General features: G+C 38.4%; 1 pseudogene across 1 annotated transcript in view; it reads left to right on the forward strand.

Moving 5' to 3' along the window:
* Positions 1 to 16,355, forward strand: part of LOC144644226 (uncharacterized) — a 98,460-nt pseudogene that overhangs the window by 75,331 nt on the left and 6,774 nt on the right. Inside the window, exons 15-16 of the transcript XR_013569070.1 lie at positions 3,198 to 3,308; positions 5,807 to 5,917. The product of XR_013569070.1 is annotated as an uncharacterized LOC144644226 (transcript). The remainder of the gene's footprint in view (positions 1 to 3,197; positions 3,309 to 5,806; positions 5,918 to 16,355) is intronic.

A 16,355-nucleotide genomic window follows, 5' to 3' on the forward strand; every position in this document is an offset into this window, starting at 1 on the left:
AAGTTTTACATAATATTTTCAAAAATAGTTCACCCAAAGGGTCTTTTTGGCGTAATAAAAAAAAATTCGATTTTAACCTTTTTGTCCGAAAATTCTAAAAAGATAGAGAATTCCGCTCTTACAAGGTCACTAAAATTTTTGATAGAGCACAGGGACCATACAATGGCTGAAAAAATGAATAATGCACTGTTTTATACCGGTCCGCGGACGTTTTGTCGTGTACTGTAATTTTTTTCCTTAAAGGCCATGTTGCATGAGGCAATTTTCCTTGCAACTTGCAACATAAAAACGTTACATTGCCTGTTGACAAATAAATTTCCGTGTAACGCCCCATTTTTTCGACGTTTTATGAATGTTTGTGCACGTCTAAACACTTTTGTCTTGAAGGAGATGAGGGTCTGAAAGGGGTTATGTGGACAAAATTTGGAACCACATATTTGTAAACTCTCAAGGGACTTTTTAATTTCTCAAGGGACTGTTTTAATTTCTCAAGGGATTACTTTCCGCTGTGGGTGATCACTTGCGATCTCATGGAAAAAACGTGACGTGTCACATTTACAAACGTTATATAACAATTTTAAAAGTGACATGTCAGCTTTCTTATCTCAACGCACGTGTGTCTGAAAGGCGATCTATAAAAAGCGTCGCACAAACAATGGATTGCGTAACTAAAACACGAATAAATAATCACTAGCACTTACATCGTTTAAAAATTACAAACGTCAAAAATAAACCATACCAAAAAACTCGCCCTTTTCAAAGATATTATTGAAGTTAAAACAAATGCAAGAGATGGGGGCTTCTTTTAGCTTAGGAGCGGTTAAAAATTAGGCCAAATTTGGTCGCTACATCAGCCTAGGTCGTTAGGGACGAGACCTCGCGTTGACAGAAATGTTGCATGAATCGGCTTTACAACATGCGATCGTATCTACGCAGTTCGAGTGGAATTTCAGTCAAAGACAGCAAAATTCTTTCGTATGAGGTTTTGCATGCCCTTAGATGTAAGGTACTTTATACCACGTCATAAAGAATACAGCTTATCAAAAAAGCGCAAACTGTTTCATTTTCGGCAGTATCCCACGGGCATTCGAGTTGGACATCAGGAATTTTGATTCCATTATCTGTATTGATGTTATTTGTATAAGACTCCAAGTAAAACTTCATCCTAATAACATCAATGGAGATCGGATAATTTTGATAAAAAACAACAACAAAACAACAGCCGATTAACGGCAAAGCGGACAACATTTAAGGTGGCTCGATACAGTTTTTTATGGGCCATACCTACAATTTGCAATTGGCCTTTAAACGATCTTCCCCGACTCGGATCGATATGAAAATTATACCATATATTGGTTTTAGATTAAAGTTTACTTTTATATATATTTTAAGGTAATCGATATTTCCATAGCAACGATAAACAGAAAACCGCCAAATCAGTAAAACCTGATTTTTGCGTGAATTAGATTTGCCGCTTAAAAACTAATACCAGCATCTTAAACTATGATGTACTGCAAATAAAATATTCAAGAATTAAAGATTCTGTATGTTTGATTTCGAATAAATCGCAAAAATGTTTCAAATTGTAGTTTTTGTATAGCGATAATAAATGAGCCGAGACACAAACACTGCGTAGACGAAGTAATCTCAAAAAACGGCAAAATGTGTATTAAACTTATCTTTCGCCGTCGTGAAAGTTTTGTTGAGTTTCCACAGCGCAATGCCGAGAATTTGTTTTTTTCTTGCGACCACTCGTATTTTAATTTTTAGTAAGTTTATAGTTTTAAGCGTTTTTGAAAAATCTTTAAAACGGCTCGATAGATTTTCTTTAGACTTTCAGCACGCGTACTTGATTATGTAAACTATTTTATCGCAAAGTTAAATTATCATTGATTCACTGGAACGTTTTCAAATTAAACGATAAAGGATGCCTTCGAATCGACGAAAATCTTGCGTTATAATTCACGGTTTATAAAATCATGCTAAAATATTCAAATTAATGTGCACTACATTCTGTGCTTTGTTACTCGTGGTGGAGCTTTTTGTATTTCTCACAAAGGAATGTAGTGCACATTAATTTGAATATTTTAACACGATTTTATAAACCGTGAATTGTAACGCAAGTTTCTCGTCCATTCGAAGGCCTCCTTTATCGTTTAATTTGAAAACGTTCCAGTGAATCAATGATAATAAAACTTTGCGACTAAATAGTTTACATAATCAAGTACGCGTGCTGAAAGTCTAAAGAAAATCTATCGAGCCGTTTTATAGATTTTTCAAAAAACGCTTAAAACCGAAAACTACTTAAAAATTACAATACGAGTGGTCGCAAGAAAAAAACAAATTCTAGGCATTGCGCTATGGAAACTCAACAAAACTTTCACGACGTCGAAAGATAAGTTTAATACACATTTTGGCGTTTTTTGAGATTACTTCGTCTAGGTAGTGTTTGTGTCTCGGCTCATTTATTATCGCTGTGCAAAAACTACGATTTGAAACATTTTTGCGATTTATTCGAAATCAAACATACAGAATCTTTTAATTCTTGAATATTTTATTTGCAGTACATCATAGTTTAAGATGCTGTTATTAGTTTTTTAGCGGTAAATCTGATTCACGCAAAAATCAGGATTTACTGATTTGGCGATTTTCTGTTTACCGTTGCCATGGAAATATCGATTACCTTACAAGGTATATTAAATCAAATTTCAATCTAAAACCAATATATGGTGTAATTTTCATATCGAGCCGAGTCAGGGAAGATCGTTTAAAGGCCAATTGCAAATTGTAGGTATGGCCCAGAAAAAACTATATCGAGCCACCTTAACAACTTGAATTATCATGAGGATCGAATTGCACCAATAGCAGCACGAACCAACATGCTACAAATAGCGACACACAATCGACCTAATCACCTGATAAAGACTAGCAGCTTTGTAGTCGAAACGTCGCAATCAGCAACTCAAAGCGATTCACGTTTCTATCGTGAGACAAACGAGTAAAAGTTCATCTTTCCTACCTCTAGCTCTAAAGAACTTCAACACAGAGCACAGAAAAACAGTACATACCTATCTGTTGTCACTAGTGTCAAAGGGTGTCAAAGGGTCACTAGTGGGCAAAGGGAGAGCCGTTTTGTGTGCAAGGTGTTTTTACAACATCAGTGTTTTAAAATTAACGAATACTTTCTTGTGTTGCAGAATTTGATGAATGCTCCAGCAGTCCATGTCTGAATGGTGGAACTTGTACTGATGGAGTTAATAACTTTACGTGTTCTTGTCCTTCGCCATTTTTTGGACATCGGTGTCAAGGTATTTTTTCTAAAGACATGCAGTGAAACAATTTATTGCTTTATGAGTGGTTTTGGAATACACCTGACCCGAATGCATAGAGATGTACGTAACAGACCTAAATTAAATTGTGTGCATGAAATCTCAATCAACCAACCATTCAATGGTCTTTAACCCTCGGGCGTACAAGGGCGAGGGGGGGGGGGGGGGGAAGCCGCCCCCATGAGGTTTTCCAAAATTTTGAAAAGAGGACTTACTCTGCACTGCTAAAACTTTCAGTAGCTGTTCATTCATTCCTTGCGGAAATTTTGACATGTGTCCATGAAATTAGACGTTACCATAATTACAAGCAGGTCTGGCTAAAAATCATCATAACAAAGCCAACAAATCATTCTACGTTCTATCGGTCTTTGCTTCTAAATTCAGTTTTCTATATGTCAAACCAATTAGATCACTATTGATCCAACGGTATACCGGTAGGATATTGTAGACGGGGTAGGATATTGTACAGTTAACTCTCTCTTAACGGACACCTCTATAAGACGGACACCTCCATAAGACGGACATCTGGTGATGTTCCCTGCCGTTTTTCAGTCATTTTACTGTAACCAAACTCTCTATAAGACGGACACCTCTCTAAGACGGACAACGGACACTTTGTTTTTTTATCATGCTTTATTAATGAAAATACTTCCAAACGTCGTATCGACCTAAAGCAAAGTTAGTCAGCGCCCTAAGGATATGTGTATACCAAGCTTACTTACCAAAAACAATGACGCTTGAACGGATTTATTCTCTTCTTAAGTGTATGGACACTAAAGAGGTCGTTTTCTACTTACAGTATTACAGTTTGTTGCTCTCAATTTTTGCTTTAACAAGCCTTTAACAAGCAAATACGGTCCTTTTATTGCTTAAGTCTTGTTGCAGTTAGTAAAGGTTTGTTGCATTGTGCAAAGTTTTAGCTTTATTATCTCAGATTTACTGTTGTCATGTTACCTCGACTCTCTACAAGACGGACACCTCTCTAAGATGGACAGCTGTGGCCGGTCCCGAAGGTGTCCGTCTTAGATAGAGTTGACTGTATAAGAATCCGTCATCTTGTAGAGTAAGCTGCAGGCTTTCTATAAAGCGCAAAATATTTTTGCTGTGTCTTAATAGAGCAAAACGTCTGGGGAAGGGGTGCGTTTTGCTTGACTATGCTACCGCTCAAAAAATCGTACACCTAAGATATACTCTCTTTACAATGTCACACAGCTCCTCGATTTCATCAGGTCGAGGAGGTGTCTGCGTCACTGATGATATTGTTTGAGCAGATTATAACGGTGCAACAGTTGTAAAATCTGTTATAAAAAATGTAAATTTGAACGTTTGAGAACTTGTAAATCCACTTCGATTATTAATATAAAAAAGCTGGAATCGCAGAATTGACTAGTCCCCACGTTGAATACTAACGCACCTCATGTTACTCCAATGCGACAAATATCTTCCCTCCCCTCCTAGGATGGTCGGCGTGCATATAAATGACACCCCCTTTCAAAAGTGCGAATTCTTGTCATGAATGTCACACGTGCTCATTTCGTATTCATAATGATATAAACAAAACTGCTCGTTCGCTTCGCCAAAGAACAGTTGCGGAGTAGCTTACAATCCCAACGCCAATTCTCCAAATTACAGCACGGCACAGCAGCAAAAGTCGATGCAAAATTTTTTGTAGTGCCCTGAAGTTTACGTGACAGGAGTTTGAGAGAAAACTGCGGTATTATTTTCGAAAATAAATGCAAAACGCAACCTTGGAGGTCCGCGAGGATTTTCGATCATTTTATAATGTTTACAGAGACTTACAGAACTAGCGAATACTTTTTAACGGTTAGCTCGATCGACAATCGGTTAGGCACTTCTATTAGGCAAGTATTGGGGAGGCTTTTTGCAAAATATTGGGTTTGTAGATTAGTTCGTGAAGAAACGGCAAGTGTATAAAATTACAGTAAATTTTAAGAGTTTTATTTAGATGAGATTAATTCCCAGTATTTCTTCATTTCTACTCCAACGATTTTCTTGAAACTTGGCTATCTCACGTGTTAAGTCAATATTAGCTTATTCCAGAAATTTAGCAAAAATATATCGGCAAAATTTTTTTGGGGATTCAATTTTGTTCAAAAACATGGGTCCAGTTAAACGCCAATAGCATTTAAAATATATTTCTCCATTGCAATCAAACTTTATCATGTTATTGCTAAATGATACATGAAAGTTTTCCCAAAGTTTCAAAGCAATCGCGTTAAAGCCGAAAAAGTTCCGACGCAAAGTATGTCACTGATGAATACGCCCGAAATAACTACGGAGCCACTTTAACTTCTTTCACAGAAGCAGATAAATGTAAGTCCAGTCCTTCAACACAGAGTTCAGAAAACACATTACAATCCTATCTGTCGTCACTAGTGTCACAAAAGGGCAAAGAGATAGCCCTATTGTGTTCGAGGTGTTTTTACAACACTGCAAATTATCTCCTTGTTTTATAGAATTTGACGAATGCTCCAGCAGTCCTTGTTTGAATGGTGGAACGTGCGTGGATGGAGTTTACAACTTTACTTGTGTTTGTCCAAGCGTGTATATTGGAAAACGCTGTGAAGGTATCTTATTTTTATTTGTAGTCTGGTTAAAGTTCATGCATGTTTGAATGTTATTTAGTTGCGAGATAGGTTTCTTCGAAATTGCATGGATCTGATAAAAGTAGATACAATAGCGTAGGGGTTTTAATACTACCAAGTTGCCCCAAATAATGCAATATAGCTATGATGCTATTTCTAATGTGAAGGGCAATTATGGTTGATGAAATAAGAACATTTTTTTCCTTTCTCCCGCCTGATATTTTTTCAAACTTGCATTGTTTCCCCAAAGATAACTCTCGGAGATGATCAGTTAATTTCGTCGACGTTTCGAGCACTTCTATTTGTATGACGTTTATGTGATATCAAGGATTAATCATAACCATACCAAAATTCTCGACTCTGATTGGTTTTTAAAAGGCACTATTTTTCACCAATTAGTTACGTGAGCAGCTATGGTGTCCAATAACAAAGTGTCCAACATATAACTACGCGTCATGTAATAGCCTCCTATGCAGACGCTCTTTGTGCTCGTCACGTAATCTCGTCACAGCACAGAGAGCGTTTTCTTCCATCTGCTTGGGAGGCTAACGCGCACGCGCTTTATTTCGTTCCATCATTTTACCGAATACTCCTTTATATTCTTTAAACCTCCAGAAATGGCTTGTTTTTCCAACGAATTTTTCATAGAAATGATAAATTGTTAATAGGCTTCGCTTTGTCCAAATCTTATTTCCTCTAATTTTTCATAAGTGTGATTTTAAAATTTGGTAACAGAACTTCGTGTCATGACTCATCACACGCGCAAAGACTCCAGGTACTTGAGTAAAGCGTGGGCGTCTCGTGCGAAATATAAGCAATGAATGTGGTAAAAAAGATGTACAATAAGAAAACCGAAGCCAAACAACTTCCATAAGATTGTAAACTACAGAGACGACGGTAAAAATGGAGGAAGTCCATCAAGCGCAACTGACAAAATTCAACAGGTTGATAGATGGGAGGAAATCTTGCGTGAAAGTGTTTCGGAAGTGTTCTCTCGCCTTTTTCACACGCGAGTTTTCACACAGCGTTTTTAAAAGCAAATTTCCAGGAAATTTTCATAAGTCACGCAGCTAATTTGTGAAAGTTTAAGTAAAATTTCCTTTCATTAAAGGTTGCCTTTCAAGTCAGCCAATTAAGACGCGAGACGTACGGCTTGCTGACTATGATCGGTGCTCAACTCAGCGACCAGAGAAATAACATCATCGGCCGGCCGTTTCAAATTCACCAATCAGGTTTTGAGCCGCGGCGGACTGCCGCGAAATGCCAAGCGCTGATTGGTGAATTTGAAACGGCCGGCCTTTCTCTGGTCGCTGAGTTGAGCACCGATCATAGTCAGCAAGCCGTATGCATGATTTCAGCGTGGATTTTCTCGGAAATTGTTGGAGGGATGAAGTTCAAATTCGGCGAAGAGATAGAGCAACAACTCACCGATCGATAGCCGTCGTCAGATAGGTGAGATTTTCAGAAGTTTGGCGTTAATTCCGGTTTGAAGTGGAGGAGGTCGCTGCTGTCGGCCGCCAACTTGCAAGCCTTGTCTCCACTTTCTCTATTACCGACCTTCGGCCGGCTAAATCAGTTAAAAAGGCGCTTAAAACGGCCCGCGCAGGCGAAGAAATGAAACAATTGAGTCGATAAACGTTTCATTTAACTTCATTGGATATTTAGAGCGAAATGTAGTTTAGATATTTAATTTCCAGAGCTTTATTTCAGTAGCCCTTGTAGATTTTAAAATTTCTTTTGTTCGTCTCATGTCAACAACAATAATTAACTACGAGCACATAGGGTGGTCTGCCTGTGATCATCTTCATAAAAAAAAAATCATACTCGCGATTAAACAAATCGGAATCCAACTACACGTTCGTTCAATTTTTCTAATTAGGCGTATTATTGCAGACCGAAAGGAACTCCACTCATTCCGTCAGTCCTTTAAACATACCTTATCGAGTGTTTTGGCCGACGCCGAAAGCGAAAACTTATAATTGTTGCATTATACATTAGCTAGACTACCGTAAATTACGTTCAGTGGCGTGAAAATCAATTTTGTTTGCGCGATTTATGGGACGTCGTTCCTTGTTTTAACAATTCTTTTTTTCTTCTTTTTTCAAGCGATTTCTCCTTTTGATATTCTTTTTAAAAAAATCGATACCTTGTCTACCTCTGTTTATTTGTTTGCATTTTTGAATGTTTTGAGTCAACTTTTTTTTATTTTCGTGGTCACAAATGCAAAAAAGGGATTTTCAACCACGCGCGATAACCTCTGTTCGATCTGTTCATGTATATGATAACAGATATCCAGAATTATTTAAAAAGGAGCTTTGGGTAATGTACTTATATCAACTTATATCAACTACAGTAAACACCCGCATATAAGAACACATGATTTCGGAGGTCAGGCTGATCGGGTTCTTATTTAATGGGTGCTTAGTTACAAATCAGCCTCAAAGTGTTCTTAAAATGTTCTTAAATTTCTATATTAGTAATACTAATAACTAACTAATTTTAATTCAGAAAAGCAAAACTACAATAGGAAGACAATAACCGAACTTCAAACTAGCGATAACGTAGCAATAAAAGAAGACGTCAAAATCTTACAACAAATAGAGGAATTTTATGAGGACCTTTACAGCTCTAAAATAACTGTGTCCCAAGAAGCTTTTGACGAATTTATTCGGAAAATCGAAATCCCCGAACTTAATAACGAAGAACAGGAAACAATGGAAGGGATTTTTACCTTGGAGGAATGTAAGAAGATATTAGAATCTTTTGAAGACAATAAATCTCCGGGCGAAGACAGATTCACCGCTGAGTTCTATAAACACTTCTTTGATTTAATAGGATTCGATCTGGTTCAAAGTCTTAATCAAGCCTTTGAAGATGGAGAACTTTCCATTTCACAGCGAAGAGGTGTGATTACATTGATACCTAAAGAAGATTCCGACCTACTAGACATTCAGAATTGGAGACCTATAACATTACTCAACATCGATTACAAGATTGCATCTAAAGCATTAGCCAAACGAATAGAATCAGTACTCCCAAAATTAGTTCACCTTGATCAAACCGGATTCATGAAAGGTCGTTATATTGGAGAGAATATTCGCAAAATAAGCGATGTCATGGAGTACACCATGTCGGAAAATAAAGGGGGCATTCTGGTGTCATTGGACTTTAAGAAAGCCTTTGACACTCTGAAATGGCAAATTTTGCCTCCACTACACAACAAACAAGCACACAGCTATAGGACAAATAAGTTTATTTAGGAGGGCGGCCTGACAAGAACCAACCCAAACCACCATACATTTCCTTACACTATTTTACAATGTTTACATACAAGTAGAACACATTCAAAACTCTAGTTACAGGACACATCTATAGTAAAATTTTCTTATCCATATTAAACTTAATAAAATGACTGGCATTACAAATAGTAGCTACGACATCAACTGGATAAGGCGATAGGACGCCAGTTAGGCGAAATTTAAAAAGAAAACCCACGCCTTGACCTACATCTCCCAGTAAGCTCTCAGGCTTAGTGCCAGTTAGGCTGCCAGTTAGGCTAGGGAGCAACTCTTAATCACAAGCTAAGAGCCAGTTAGGCTGGAGAACCACAACTCCGATAAGACAGGAATCTAGGATCTGTCACAAATCTCATATGTTTTAACGACATGGACGAAAACCCACGCCTTGACCTACATTTCCCAGTAAGCTCTCAGGCTTAGTGCCAGTTAGGCTAGGGAGCTACTCTAAAACACAGGCTAAGCTAGTTAGGCCGGAGAACCAAAACTCCGATAAGACAAGAATCTAGGATGTGTTACAAATCTCATATGTTCTAACGACGTGGACGAAAACCCACGCCTTGACCTACATTTCCCAGTAAGCTCTCAGGCTTAGTGCCAGTTAGGCTAGGGAGCTACTCTAAAACACAGGCTAAGCTAGTTAGGCCGGAGAACCAAAACTCCGATAAGACAAGAATCTAGGATGTGTTACAAATCTCATATGTTCTAACGACGTGGACGAAAACCCACGCCTTGACCTACATTTCCCAGTAAGCTCTCAGGCTTAGTGCCAGTTAGGCTAGGGAGCTACTCTAAAACACAGGTTAGCTAGTTAGGCCGGAGAACCAAAACTCCGATAAGACAAGAATCTAGGATGCGTTACAAATCTCATATGTTCTAACGACGTGGACCTACCGTTAAAACATTAAAAATGAAAAACGAATGAAAAAGCCCTAAAGCGTACAGAGCTGAGCAACCGCTTACAAAACGAATACGGTTAGACGGAGGCCAGAAAAACCTGGCACAAAAAACCCCAGTGGGGAAAAAATGCATGCCAGGAAACCTGGGTAGAAACCAAGGCTCAAGCTCCAAGCCAATCCTACGTGGCTTTACAAAATGAAATAAAAATAAACGTAAACTGCAGACCAAGAAAGCAGTTGGCTCTGAGTCCTAGATGACAGCCACGTGCTATACCCTTAATTTCCTATAGTTAATTTAAACTCTTTTGCAGTTAAACGAAACTGAATTATCGAGTAACACTTACATGAAATGATAAGTCAACTATTTACAATTAACAAACTATCAAGAAAGGACTACGCAAAATATTTGTTACGAAATGTAGCGAAATGTTAAAAAAAAAGCTTTCAGTTCTCTTTGTCCTATATAGCCCTACGTCATTACCCGTGACCTCACAGCCTGGAGCCCAATTCTAGTTGTATCTCGTGCCGACAAAATAGTTATTTCAGCCTCCTTCGCGAGCTCATTCGTCAGAAATAACATATAGTACCAGTTAATAAACTACAGTAGCTACAAACCTAATTCTCTACAAACAGCTTCAAGGGCTACACAGCGAGTATAAACAAAAGCAGATACGTAACAACTCATACGTATACTGAAGTAGAATGACATCACACTGTGAATGACTTACGAAAAAATGAATATGAAAGTGCGGAGCTATTTCTCAAGTTTACATAAACTGGTAAGTGCACGACCAAACGGTAACTTAACAAGCTTTACATCTCAAACTTCCCGTTAGGCTGGGGAGTCCACAACTTTGGACCAAAATACCCCACATACAAAAGCGACATGCCAAACTTGCAAGGCAAACGAACTGGGGAGTATACTACATTAGACTAAGACCCCCTAAGTACAAATAATTGAGCCAGTAAGGAAAATAAAGTGCAAGGGAAACAAGCTTAGTGTTCAACTGCCAGTTAGTTTGAGGGGTCCACTTCTTTGGACCTTAATCCCCTAAATACAAACTTGTAGAGCCAGTAAGGCAATTATAGTTGCAAGTTAAACAAACTCTAATTAGCGTAAACTGCCAGATGGGCTGAGTAATCCACAACTTTGGACCAAAAAGAAGAACCTACTCATACAAAACAAAAAGTACAAAACAATTAGTACCAGGTAGGCTAAAAAACTACAGGAGCGATAGACTGATAGCACGGAGGCCAGAAAATACCTGCCATAAAGAGGCCGGAAATCTGGGTAGGAACCATGGCTCATGTCCAACGATTGGTAGCCCGTCCTACGGAGGCTAGTCAGCAACGAGGCGGAAGAAAATATGAAAAACTAAAAACAAAAAATTAACGGAGCACTGACAACAGGGTTGGTACAGAGGCCTAGATGACTATCACGTGTTAAACTCCCTTTATATACCCCTGGCTAACCCCCATAATGCACCGGCCTGGGGCCCAGGCCGTGTTGTATCCCGTGCCGGCAAAATAGTTCTTTCAGCCTTCTTCGCAAGCTCGTTCGTCAGAAACATCATATTTTGCCTCCACTACACAACAAACAAGCACACAGCTATAGGACAAATAAGTTTATTTAGGAGGGCGGCCTGACAAGAACCAACCCAAACCACGATAGAACGACAAAGTATTGGGCGTAAGTTGTTTGCTCAATGCTGTCATCTACATTGATATCTTGGGCTAAAGCAGACTTCCAGAAACTACGGTGTAGCAGGAACCTTCCCCTAAAAAATGGGCTAAGAATGAGTATTCTAGAGTGGAGGGAAATATGAAGATAATCAAAGTACAATGTCTGCAAATAAACAGGACAAGCGGAGCTGGATAGCTCGGAAATAACAACGCACTTTACCTAACGGAGCTGGCCGTTCTAACTTTTAAGCACTTGAATGACAATGAAACTTTCATAGAAGAAAATATCACTTTTTCTCACTCTAAAAATATAATCAAATCTTACAGACCGCGAACTCCTTCCACCTGCATCATGCACGGTGACACTTAAAAGAAGTACTGCATGCCTTATAGAAGAAGGGACCGTAGTTTTCAGACTGTCCACCGGACCCGGTCTGGATAGGGCCAATACATCTGCCAGTACGGTCTGGTTTCGCCAGAAGCTGAGCAAAAAACACCTTAGGAGATAAAAGGAAAAACCAAGCAGAGCAAAACATAGCATAAAAAGGACATCTAAAGTTATGTAGAGGAAGACACAATGAAAATGACTGAAATGAGTCTTGATTCGCGATAAAAGTAAAAGCGAACTACACGCAAGAGGCTAACCTATATGGCGAATATAAGGCAACCATGGCGTAAAATAACAATAACAATAAAGGCAACAGTAAATGCAAAACCCCAAGGAAATAATAAAATCCAATAGGCAAGGGATCGACCTTCCTACTGACGTCACGGTAAAGAAAAAAGGAAGGCACTGCATCATTCTGGTTGTCGGAAAACCAGATGACCTAAGAACTAACAAGCTAACAATGAAAGGCTTCTGAGGCGAGGCACACAGCCTAAAGTACCCTCCAAGTGGAACTTACTGCACTCTAGACTAAGCCACCCAAAACACTACCCATAAAGGGAGAGGATATTGTATCTCCGAAAGTCTTAACAGAAATGGAATCCTGCAGGGTAGCGAAACCAGGAATGATATTCCCAAGAAACAGCAATGTAGATCACCAAGAAAATAAATCTTGTAACTACGTAGGTCTGTGCAGGCTCCCACTGAGACTTGTCTAGGTAAGGAACAAAGCCAGACTTCAATAAGCCAGAGTTCACAAATAAACTGTTAATTTCGGCGGAAAGATGGTCAGCTTCCCCACTTAACCCATTATCGAGGGAAATAGCTATAGAGAAGCCCGTACCTTCTTCAGGACCTAAGAATAGGTAAAATACTATAATTAAATAAACATGAAAGGGGACTGAAGACCGTCCAAATGGAAGGACGCAAAAAAGAAATAATCTGAAAAAACCATATCCAAAAAGCTAGGCGGACGAAAGAAAATTGCGATGCGCGGGAAAAATATCGATGAGACAATATCCTGATTACAAACCAAGTAAAAATAAATGGAAACCTTCGACGACGTTCAAGTCGTCACATCAAGTTACAAAAAAGAGAGAAATCACGTGCCTAAGATCCAAAATAAACCTTTGTAGCCGGAGCTACGCGTGAATGTAGATGCAACATAACACATTGTTTCCTCTGTGTTAGTTAAAAATTAGCATATTGCACATGTAAGAAAATTATTATGCGAGTAGCGACTCGACACATCTGTCGAGCGGAATATAAGTTCATAATTTAAGCTTTACAGTTGATAATATCATGCACGCAAAAAATCTCTACAGTAAGGATTGCATGGAGGAGTTCGTTAACAGCTTTGCAACAAAGCACCCGGCGAAGCATTGTTAGCCTTGCCAGAAGGCGTTGAAGTTCAAGGAAGACTGAGACTCTTGTAACCTTGACTGGCGACATTAAAAATGAATTGTAAAGATTCTAAAGAACGCCAGAAATCGATCCACAATTATATAAAAGCCCTCTTCGCACGGTAGGCTAGAGGAAAAATCGGAAACACAATGTGAATAATAGAGCGTATAAGAAACATTCAAGCAAATTAAAACAATTTCAAAGCAAAACGATGAAAAGCAAAATTCAAATTTCTGTCATCAACTATCGCTTCGATATTAAAATCGAAATGGACTACACCTGGTTTGTCCTTCTCTTGAACTCTTTTAGGAGCTAGCGAAGGCAGACGGTTTGGTCATCGTTGAACAGGTAGCACGCTAGAGTATTTCTTTTCGTCCAGATCGGCTTCAATATTGACGAGCTGAGACTTTTGGGCGGCAGACTTGGCGCCGACGATTAGTTCCGCTAGTTTTAGATTGAGCTTGAACTGGACTTCATAAGCTTTACGATTAAACTGGAGTGGCTCGCTGAATTAAAGCTTCTTTAACTCCTCCATTTGTATATCCGCGGCTTCCTCGTGGCCAGGTTAATTTAGCCAACGCTATCCTGTAGGAGATGCTTGGAAAGAATTTATCAACTGCGGGTTGTTGGCGCTGATAAGAGCCGAAACTTCGTCGTAGGCAATAGACATAGCGAACACAACGGCACAAGCGAGAGAAAACCGAGTAAACAAAATTAACGGAGCACTGACAACAGGGTTGGTACAGAGGCCTAGATGACTATCACGTGTTAAACTCCCTTTATATACCCCTGGCTAACCCCCATAATGCACCGGCCTGGGGCCCAGGCCGTGTTGTATCCCGTGCCGGCAAAATAGTTCTTTCAGCCTTCTTCGCAAGCTCATTCGTCAGAAACATCATTTCATGATGAAGGTATTAGATCGGTTCAATTTCGGCGAAAATGTTAAAAGATGAATTAGAATCTTTTATACAAATATCGAAAGTACAGTATTGAATAACGGCTTTACTACGAACTGGATTAAACCAACAAGAGGGGTCAGGCAAGGCTGCCCGCTCTCTCCGTATCTTTTCATATTGAGCGCAGAAATATTACCAAACAAACTTCGCCAGACACCTGAAACTAAAGGGATCAATTTATTTGGAAATGAAGTTAAAATAAGTCAATTTGCTGACGATACTAACTTGTTTTGTGCAGATATTATTTCGGTAGAAAATGCTCTAAACATAGTCAACAACTTTGGAGTCATCTCAGGCTTAAAACTAAATGTAAAAAAGACTAAGGCGATATGGTTGGGAAAGTGGTCAAAGAACAAAACCACACCGTTAAAATTACAGTGGGTAAACAAACCTGTTAAAATTCTAGGGTTATATTTCTCATATGACGATAATAAGAACAAACATTTTAATTTCGATTTAAAAGTTAAGAAATTACAAACAAAACTGGACGTATGGAAAGCAAGAAACCTGACCTTGTCTGGAAAAGCTTTGATTATTAAGTCTCTTGGGTTATCCCAAATAGTCTATGCATCAACCAATTTAAACTTTCCAACTGAATTCAAATGTACCATCAAAAGTAAGCTTTTCAGTTTTTTATGGAATAACAAAAAGGACAAAATTAAAAGAGAAAGCATTTATCAGGATTATGATCGAGGTGGTATCCGTATGACAGATATCGATCTTACGATAAAGGGGTTAAGACTGGCCTGGATCTCAAGACTACTTAACCCTGAAAGCCGCAATTAGAAATCAGTACCAAACTATTTTCTTACAAAACTTGGAGGATTAAATTTTTTCCTTAGGTGTAATTACGATGCAAAATACTTAGATCCTAAATTGGGTAAATAAAGTATTGTTGTTGTTGTTGTTGTTGTTGTTGTTGCCAATCTTTTACAAAGACATTTTATCTTTTTTTTCGGAACTAAAGTCTCAATACAACTACCAACAAGGACAGGAAACAATTCTTTTTAACAACAAAGCTATCCTTATAGGAGGAAAACCCTTCTTTCTTCGAGAATGGTTTTCCAAAGGAATCATATCTATTCAGGACCTTTTAAATGAAAACGGACAGCTAATTTCTTTTCAACAGTTTAAAAGGAAATATGACTGTAAAACCAACTTTTTAAAATTTTATCAAGTTATAAATGCCATTCCTAAAACGCTTCTGACTAGGGCACGTAATTTTGAACTTTCAAAAGAAAGTTATTTGGGAAATCAATCCAGGATCCATCTAATAATCGAAATTGACTTAGAGAAAGCAAAGGCAAAAGATTTCTACTGGCTATTAAATAATAAGGTAAATCATTCTTTTCCTACCGGCCCAACGAAATGGAGCAAAAATTTGAATCTAAACTCCACTAATTGGGGGTATTTTTTAAGTTGACAAAACGAGTTTGTAAAGAAAATAAATTGAAAGAATTCCACTACAAGTTCTTACATAGAATTATAGTTACTAAGAAGGAACTACACCTTTTTGGTATCAAAGATGACGGGGATTGTTTATATTGTGGAAATGAAGACTCCATTGAGCATACTTTCATTCACTGCCAGTTTTCAAAAGCTTTTCAAAGGAGAGTTATTCAATGGTTTAATAGCGTTAACTACACCAATCACCGTCCATCTGTTAAAGAAATGTTATTTGGTTTATCTCCCGCCTATTCACTTGAAAACAAAACTTTGATAAGGAAACTTAATTATACCTTGCTGTATATGCGTTACTACATTTACACCAACAAACTGCACAACAGACCAATTACT

This window comes from Oculina patagonica, chromosome 2, assembly GCF_052425735.1.
Source record: "Oculina patagonica isolate OP01 chromosome 2, crgOcupat, whole genome shotgun sequence".
NCBI lineage: Eukaryota > Metazoa > Cnidaria > Anthozoa > Scleractinia > Oculinidae > Oculina > Oculina patagonica.